General features: G+C 40.1%; 1 non-coding gene across 1 annotated transcript; it reads left to right on the plus strand.

Moving 5' to 3' along the window:
- The first annotated feature begins 6,369 nt into the window (after nucleotides 1-6,369).
- On the plus strand, nucleotides 6,370-6,476 carry LOC141603009 (small nucleolar RNA R71). The gene has a single exon (XR_012524909.1). It is a non-coding gene; the product is annotated as a small nucleolar RNA R71 (small nucleolar RNA).
- Nucleotides 6,477-10,028: the final 3,552 nt, after the last annotated feature.

Raw genomic sequence — 10,028 nt, forward strand, 5'->3', positions numbered from 1 at the left:
CTACTAAGCCTAGAAGGATACCAATAAATCACCTCCAAGTTGTGTCAAGCTAGGGTACCTTTGTCCTCAATCGTTAAATGCTTTTGTCAATAGTAGACTCCCTATGGTGTTAGAAACACTGGAGGATCGCGGAATGCCCCCTCTTGCCTAGACAAGAAGAAGGGTCGTCCCCTCTCTACCATGCACAAAAATAGATACGATGGATAAAGGGATCAATAGATATTTGAGTTTCACTTTGGGAGTTTGCTTTTGTTTTTTTGTTTTTTTTTCCCCAATTTTTTGTGGCATATAACATTTGAGAACACTTTCTTGCCATTTCTTTTTTATCTTTGGCATTTCAATACTTGACAACTTTTCAACTTTTCTTTGCATTTCTTTTTGAACATTTTCAAAGTCACCCCATATGTAGTGAGCGTGGCTTATATTTGAAGCTTTAGGAGTTCTATTTTTGCTCCTCTTTTCATTTGATGCATTTTTGCAAACTTTCTTTCACTTTTCATTTCATTGAACTCAAATTGATTTCTTTTTGTGCCCATTCCCTTTGATGACAAAAATATGGTAGAACATGGATGATGGATGGATGCATGGTTTTAAGGGTCACCTTGGAATAAACGGTAGCCAAGGAGTTATCACACGACAAGGTACTCTTGACTAGGCCTTAATCCATGGGTCAAAGGATACTAGCATGACACATCCTAGGGTGTTTTACAAGTATTCTAACAAGCAAAGTCTTAAGAAGAAAAAGCATCTACTAGGGCCTATATACACTTGTCAAGCTTCCCAAGTAGACGGTTTCGCAAAATTTTTCTAACATGCAAACTACATGCCATGATGCAACTAACATATATACATCCTAATGCAAATGATTCTACCAACTAATATGACATATAAACTAAATGCAAGTCCTAAGTTCAAATTGTTATACCGCATCAATCAAAATAAAGCCACATAGTCATTAACATAAAGAGGAAAAAGGAGATTGGAAAGATCATACCATGCGGTCTTCAATATCCTCATGTCTCGGATGTGGCGTAGTCAATCAATGTGAACAAGGATAAAACAAACACAATATATACAACAATATATACATGACTACACTACAAAGGAAATGAACTTGTTTTTGGATTTTTAAATTTTCAAATTTTTATGGTTTTTCGAAATTTTTCAATTTTTTTAGATTTTTGAATAAAAGTTAAGTTAGAACTCCCCATCCCCACACTAATATGAGCATTGTCCTCAATGGCCAAAATGATGGGAAATTATGCAAACATGATGCATGATTTCTACACTAAATGCAAGCTACACTAATCTACACTACATGATGCATGGGTTTTTGTTTATGACGGAGAGCGTAATTTAGATTACCTCCCGTTGCGTATGCATGTACTTCCCCAAACCGAGTTAGACATTATTTCTAATGTCCTAAAGTTGGGGGTAGTTCATGCACACAAGATGCAATGCATGAAACTAAATTTGTCATTTTGGATTTTCAAAAATGGGAACAATGAAATAAGAACACCTCAATGGGGCCGAGGTGTTAGTCCTCTATGTTGCTAGGACTACTCCAACCATGATCAAGATAAATAAATAAAACAAAGAAAGAAGTAGACAAACCTCAAGAGGGTAGGAGCCTCCAAAGCTTGCTAGTCTTCCACCATATCATCATTATCATCATCTTCCTCAATAGAAGTGGACTCATCATCACTTCCCTCTTCACTTCCTTCATCATCCTCTTCTTCTTCATCACTAGCCTCTTCCTCAATGTTATCATCAACAACCTCATTACCGACAACCTCATTGTCACCCGGAATCTCACCCCTAGATGCACACGGAAGGAAGACTTCCCTATCCGCCCAACTAGGCAATGGACATGAAGGATCAAGTAGTCCTTGTCTAGCTAAATGAAGGAGGGGTGGATATTAGGCTAAGTAAGCATCTTCCCGATCCTTAAAAGCTTGTTTGTGCATCTCTTGCATAAGTAGAGTCATATAATCTTTGCTTGCTTCAACACCTTCGGGTTTGAACTCTTGATACTTGAATGGATAGGGTGGTGTGACAATGGAAGAGGAGGGCATTTCAATTTCACCCCTTTATTGACGGATGATGTATTCGGCTTCTTTTGAGAGGGGAAGAAGGTAGTTGGTCCGATGGACACTCAAACGACATATCTTGGAAGGCAAAGTAAAAGATCTAGCCTCATTGGTGAGCCACCCATACTTGGTGTCAAGAGGGTTATGAGTGACCCACTTGTACTTGTTAATCATAGCATCCATGTCAATGAGATGACCCCCCTTTTTCGCCACATACTTGCTATCCTTGTTGAAATTTGGATCAAAGTACTTAGCCAAAAGAGTGACTAGACCTCCATTTACAATAACGGTGGTGCCTTGCTTTCCACAATCAACATTTAGCCATCTTTCCACCAAAAGCCTTAGAGAATTGTAAGGCTTGGTGAATTCCCTTCCAATATTTAAGGCCGACTCAAGAAGAACACAATCGAGCTTGGTAAAGTGGTTGGTGTCTTTTCTTGCAATGATAGTATTCCCGATGACCTTGTGCCACACTCTAATGCCCGGATGGTAGACTAATAGAGCGCGACTAGCATGATAGTTCTCAAATTTCCTCCCGGAAATCGCCTCCCAAAGAGGAGCGGGGTCATACTTTCCGGGATTCTTGAAATAACTAGGTGAATCACTAAGACCCAATGCTTTACCCAATTCATCAAAGGTGATGCGCCTATTCACATTAGCAAGGCGGAACTCGATGTTTTCTCTAGTCTCTACCTTAGTAACTTTCAAAGAACTCAAGAATTCTAAGGTAAGGGAGGGGTATGTCAATTCTTTTGTAGCAAACAATTTTCCCAACCCCATGGCTTCAAAGAAGGCTTTAGTTTATTCAAGGACACCCAATTTGTTCAAGGCATCTTCACATATAAATTTGGTGGATAGAAAGGATTTTCTAGCATACTTGGCAAATGTTTCCCTATGGGAGTTAGAAATGAAAATTACCTCCGGATAGTTCGATAGTTGAGCAATTTCCGGAGTTGTTGATGTTGTTGCTTCCAAGGGAGGTTGTTGTTGTTGCACTTCCAAGTTTGAACTAGCTACCACCATAGCCAATGAGGCTTTCTTTGCTTGAATACTCTTTTGTCTTGTTGAGAGTGCCTTTGCCTTAGGTGCCTTTGTTGCTCCTTTTGTCCTTGCCATTGATGATTGAACCAAGAAAAGAGTGAAAATCTTCAATTTCCATGTATACCCAAATCGATTTTAAGATGAAAGGCTTTGCCTTTATAATTTCAAAAATCGACTCAAAAGTTGAAGATTTTAGTGCTTGGTTTGATTTTTGTTGGAAGAGGAGTGATTAATTGTTGTTAAAAGGAAGTTTGGATTTGGTTTTGTTGAATTTGGTTGAGGAAATCTTGTTTTGGTGATGGAGAGGATGAGGGTTTTGAGTTTTGGGGTTTATGGGTAGTGTTTTGAATGAAGAAATGAAGGAATGAATGTGGGAGGGGGTATTTAAAATACCCGAAAAATTTGAAATAGCAGGGGGAGACGGGCGTCTTTCCGTCGGGACGCTCGGATTCTGCCTCTTTTTGTTTCAGAATTCTCGCCTAAAGACGAGCGTCTTTTAGCAAAGACGCTCGGATTTATAAACTGCGGGACGGGCGTCTTTCGCTGAACACGGGCGGATTCTCTTCCAAGGAGTTTTCTTGTTTTTCCCAGCTAAAAAGACGGGCGTCTTTCCTTCTAGGACGGGCGTCTTTCTGAAGACGGGCGGATTCTCTTGCAAGACGCTCGGATTTATCAACAGTCCCAAAATTTCAAATTCTCAGCTCAGATGGACGGGCGGATTTTGACCAAGACGCCCGTATTGCCTGAAGACGGGCGGATTCCCTAGAAAACGCTCGGATTCTCCCTGTTTTACCCGGATTCAGTTCCATCCGTGCACTTGCATATCCCTTGTCATTTTCCTCATTCTTCAAATCCCGTGTTCTTCATTGTGGGGGCACTACTAAAGCATGAATAGCCTAGGCAATTGCTATCCCCACACTAAGCTAAAGCACTACACATCAATTAAAATCATTAGTCCCTCCCTCACTTCTCTCAAAAATGATAATTATCTTGATCAAAGTATAAAAATCCAAAAATGACAAAAATGCAATGTAAGAATTAAAATGCGAGTTAAGGAGTTAGAAATATTTACAAATGGTGGTTTAGGGAGGACTCCACCAAACTCTCATCCTTAGTGAGATGTCATGGAGGCATGTCCAAGGTGTTGTTGATGTTGCTCAACACCTTGAAGAAGTAATCAAAAGCTTGTTCATTATCATGATAAAGATCTTCAATAGATCTTTGCCCTTGTTGTCGGTCTTGATCGATAGCATTACCAATATAGGGATTTAAAATCCCTTCAAACTCATCGTCCCAAAGACCACAAACTTCATCTAGTTGATCACTAAAGATCTCTTGAGTTGATAGAGACAACTCTCCCACTTTCTTGTCTTGGCCAATGAGGCCATCCTCTTCATTGCTTGACTTTGGTGAGCTTTTCAAGCTCTCTTTGTCACAATTCACTTGCTCTTTTAATGGACCATCTTCAATTTTCTTTTTCCATTGGAATTCCGACTTCTTCCTATCATCCTTACGGCTATAATGATCAACCATAAAACATGGTTCATGCAAACGGGGAGCTCTCATGGTCTTGTCAAGATTGAAAGTTATGCTCTCATCTCCCACTTCTAGAGTGAGCTCTCCATGCTTCACATCAATCACCGCACCCGCGGTGTGTAAGAAAGGTCTTTCTAGAATGATTGGAATGTTGGAGTCTTCTTCCATGTCAACAATGACAAAGTCCACCGGGATGAAAAATTTCCCAACTCTTACAGGAACATCTTCCCATATCGTTAATGGTGTCTTCGTCGATCTATCGGCCATTTGGAGTGTGATATTAGTGCATTTAAGCTCTCCCATCCCCAACCTTTTACTCACCGAGTATGGCATAACACTCACACTAGCCCCTAGATCACATAAGGCTTTGTTGATCGTGGTGTCGCCAATGGTACACGGTATTGAGAAGCTTCCCGGATCTTTGAGTTTTGGAGGTGAACTCCCTTGAAGTATTGCACTACTCACCTTAGTGAAGGCGATAGTCTCAATCTTCCGGATCGACTTCTTCTTTGTGAGGATGTCTTTCATGTATTTCGCATAGGCCGGCACGTGATTGATTAATTCCGTGAATGGAATTGAGACTTCCAAATTCTTCACAATTTCCATAAATTTTCCAAGTTGGTCATCAAATTTGGGCTTGGCTTGACGACTTGGAAAAGGAAGTCTAATCACAATGGGCTCCTTCTCCTTGACCTTGTCTTCATTTTTCCTTGAAATTTCTTCTTTTGATGGTTCCCCATCCTTGGAGTTTTGCACAATTTCTTCTTTGTCACTAGCTTCCACAACCTCATCCTCAACTTGCTTCTTCGGTGCTTCATACCTTGTACCACTTCTCAAGTGAATGGCACTAACCGTTTCATGTCTTGGGGGATTACTTTGAGGTGGTAATTGCCCCTTTTGTCTTTGTGAGCTTGAAGATTCTAGTTGAGTCAATTGGGTTTCCAACATTTTGGTGTGAGCTAGGATGTTGTTGATGGTGATTTCCTTTGCTTGACTATCTTTTTGCATTTGAGTGAAAAATTCTTGTTGATTCTTTTGCATTTGGAGTACCGCTTTTTGAACATCAAAACCTTGGTCATTTTGTTGATTGTATGGAGTTTGATTTTGATAACCTTGGTTTTGGTTGTAAAAGGGTCTTTGATTTTGGTTTCTCATGGGAGGTGGGGTGTATGTTGGTTGAGGGTTTTGAACATTTTGGCTTTTGTATGAGAGATTTGGATGGAATTTGGTGTTTTCATTGTAATAGTTGGAATAAGGGGTACCACTCTTGTATGGTTGGAAAGCATTCACTTGTTCATTTGTTCCCCTACATTCACTTTGGTCGTGTCCCAAAGTTCCACAATTCTCACATATCCCACTTGGGATTGATGAAGATGTCGTCATGGCATTAACATGATGCTTTGGTGATTTTGAGGCTTCTTCAAGTCTAGCCATAGCCTTTTCAAACTTCAAATTGATGGTATCAATGTGAGCACTAAGTTGAGCACCCAATTGAGTAATGGAGTCCACTTCATGCTTTCCTCCCCTAGTAGCCTTGCGAGGTCTACTATATTGTGAGTAATGGACCGCCATTTCCTCAATTTTGTTCCAAGTTTGATTGTCATCAACTTCGGTGAACATTTCATTTGATCCCATGTTGAGAATGTTCCTTGAATCTTCATAAAGACCGTTCCAAAATTGTTGCACTAAGAAACACTCGCTAAGTCCATGGTGAGGACATGAGCGACAAATTCCCTTAAATCGCTCCCAAGCTTCATACAAAGATTCTTCATCCCTTTGCTTAAAGCCCGTAATTTGAGCTCTTAGCATGTTAGTCTTTTCCGGTGGATAGAACTTTTTGTAGAAAGCTAGAGCCAACTTCCTCCAAGAATCAATTCCGAGAGTAGCCTTATCAAGGCCTTTCAACCATTGTTTCGCGGTGCCAATGAGAGAAAAAGGAAATAAGACCCATCGAATTTGGTCTTGAGTTACACCGGGTTGAGAAATCGCATCACAATAGTCACAAAAGGTTTCCATATGAGAGTGAGGGTCTTCACTAGGCATCCCCCCAAATTGGCTTCTTTCGACTAATTGGATAAATGCGGATTTGGCAATAAAACTTCCGGTTAGATGTTGTGGTGTGGGAGTACCATTGGGTAGGTTCTCCTCGGTGGGTACGGAATGTGATGAAAACTTAGGCATTGTGGGTTGATTTTGTGTTGGATTTTGTGTTGGGTACTCCTCACCTTCTCTTGCAAAAGGGTTGATAAACTCAATAGTATTTGGTTGAATATCTACAACCTCACCAATACCCCTAAAAGTTCTCCTAGCAAGTCTTCTATTGGTTGTCAAAGTTCTTTCAATTTCGTGATCAAAAGGTAACAAGTCACCTTGCGACCTTCTAGACATGCAAAATATCAAACAACTCGAAAATAATTAGAACAAACCTTGAGGAGTTTTACTTCCCCAAGGCAAAGAAAGACACAACTAATAACAATGTAAGAAAATCTCAATCAAGTTAACACCGTCCCCGGCAACGGCGCCATTTTTGGTCGGACTATATTTTTCGGTTACTTGTCGTTAGGAGCACCTAGACCAAAACATAATTTATAACTTCACCAACAACTCTACAATTAGTAAAGAGGTAAGTAAAGGTCGGATCCCAAGGGACGGGAATTGAGATGAGATTTCTATTGCAACTAGTGGTGTCTTAAGGGGTGTCACAATTGGGGTTTGAAGTAGAAGGTCACTAAACTAAATAGCAATGAAAGTAAAAAAGCAAGATGAATAAAAAGGGTTGTAAACAATTGATAAAAGGCACTAGGGTGTCATGGGGTCATAGGGGATTCATGGGAATTGATCATACAAACATGTTCTCAAATTATAAGCAAGCAATTATTGTTGTGATGGATTGAGTTGGTTTATATCTTACAATCCTAGGAAATTTTGGGTCCCGGAGCCGAATCGATTAGATTGTACAACACCTACAAGTCGACTTAATCTTCCCTACTCAACAATATGCATGGTCTAATGAGACTCGAGTTGTTTTATGTCTTACAAGTCTCATTGAAAAGATAGGTGATGGGTAAAAAAATGCAAGGATTCATAGGCTCACATCTCATCAAACATAACATGTGCATAAGTTGAGATCACAACAAGCAAGCAAATAAACTATGAAAGCATATTAATTTAAGCATGAATCATTCCCTATGTTGGTTTCCCCTAATTACTCATTAACCCTAGCTAAGGAAACTACTCACTCATTATCATGTTGAACATGCTAGCAAGGTTGTCAATCATACCAACAAAGTGAAACATGATGAATAAATGAAAGTAATTAGCAATAATTAAAAAGGGATTAAGAGAATTATACCTACTAATGATTCCAATAATAAAGCAAAAAATAAAAGAAGTACTTGATGCTTGATTGGAAGGTTGTCAATCTCCCAATAATAACCCAAATGATCTTCAATTACCCAAAATAAAGGATGAACAAGAGAGAGATTAAGGAAATAAAACTTGTATTAAAACTTGATTAAATGTTGATTACAAGATTAAAGAGAGATTTGATTGATATTAACTACACTAAAGATTGCAAAGAAGAACATGCTCTTCTAATTAGACTAATGGGGTATTTATAGTGGGGATTAGGTGCATGAATTAGGGTTAACTAAGGGCTTAAATGACGATTAAGTCCCTTGTTGAGGAAACGCCGGTCTCTTTGGAAAGACTCCGGTCTCTAGGGAGACTCCGATCTCTAGAAAAAGATGTGCATCTTTCTTTGAAGCTTGAAGAAGACGAAATGGGTCTGCCTGGGAATCCGGGCGTCTTTAGCACGGGACGGGCGGATTTGGTGGTCTCAGCCCGGGCGTCTTTTGGAGAAGACGGGCGTCTTCTGGAGCTTTTGCCCGGGCGTCCAGGGGGTGAAGACGCACGGGTTGTGGGTGGTGGACGGGCGTCTTCTGGGGAAGACGCACGGATTGCTGGGCAGTCTCGTTTCTTCTTCTTTTCTTCCTTTTTCTTCAAAAAATCCTTGGGGATTTCCTCGGGGATGCAAGGATCTTTTCTCATCATTGCCCATCTACTATAGTATGTACAAAGGCCTTCTAATCTTGTCTCTCCTTGATGCTTGGTCATTGAATTCAATCAATTTAGTCTCATTTTGCCATGAAAATGCAAGGTTTGCACTCCTTTCCTACCAAGGGATCAAAACCTCAAAGAATATGCAAAACAAAGAACTAAAGACAATAAATGACCCAAATATGCACTAAAAAGCATGGGAACAAGGCTAATTCGGGGACTAAATATGCTCTAATTATGGTCACATCAACAACTATACTATTCTAATGAGATGACACTCGGCTCCAAGTCCAAAGCTCGTCCCGTCTCCCACGTGACACCAAGTCAACCTGCACTCAACCTGCTCCCCATATGATCGGAAATATCATATGGATCGACACAGGCCACCCCGGAAATAGGTGACAGTTACACATACCACAACACGTCAGTTTCAATACTTTAATATGAGATACAACATAGTAAATAAATATGCAACATGCCAAGATGTAAATGAGATACAAATACCATGTCGGTACCGGACATGCCCAGACATACCCATAACCATCGGTGCCAGAGACACGCCCACGACACCATATCTCACCAAAAGGTACCAGGATAAGCCCAGACGTACCGGGTCCAGAAGCCAACCGGATCCCCTGCCAGACATCGTGTCTCACCCACGCGAGTCCCTCCTATCTCAAGCCATTAATGTGCAAATCCCTCTTGGAGTGGTAAGTTCCAAGAGGCGACCTGTGCATAAGATGGTTTCTCAACCGTCTTACGTCTCCTCAACAACCAAGTACCACCACCAAAAACCTCCAACACAACACAACAATAACCACATATGACAAATAGAATACAACACTAAGCATATGACCGAATTATGAATTCAATCGCAACATATTATGAATAACAATCCCTTAAAAATAAACACGATATACCAAACGACTCACAAATACAATAGTGAAAAAAGAAACACAAATATGCACACAAAATATTGAAACCGAGTAGGATAAACCTACCTTTTCGCATTCTTCATGAGCTACTCGATTCCGTCTCATAAAATCATCTCATCCTAAACAAATCATACAACACTATCACAATGCATTCTACATTATAATATAATATGAAACTCTTTATTACTAGTCACTAATTACCCATATTACATAAGTTAATCACTAATTAATCTCCCCTAGTAAACCCCCCAAAATTAAGATTAACACAAGACAAAAGAGAAAGGTGGAATTTCGACTTACAAAGGTAAATCGGGGATTAGGAGGGATGTTCCATCTTCAATCCAAGCTTGAAGGTCATGGGAGAGGT

Source organism: Silene latifolia, chromosome 9 (genome assembly GCF_048544455.1).
Source record: "Silene latifolia isolate original U9 population chromosome 9, ASM4854445v1, whole genome shotgun sequence".
NCBI classification, from domain to species: Eukaryota; Viridiplantae; Streptophyta; class Magnoliopsida; order Caryophyllales; family Caryophyllaceae; genus Silene; species Silene latifolia.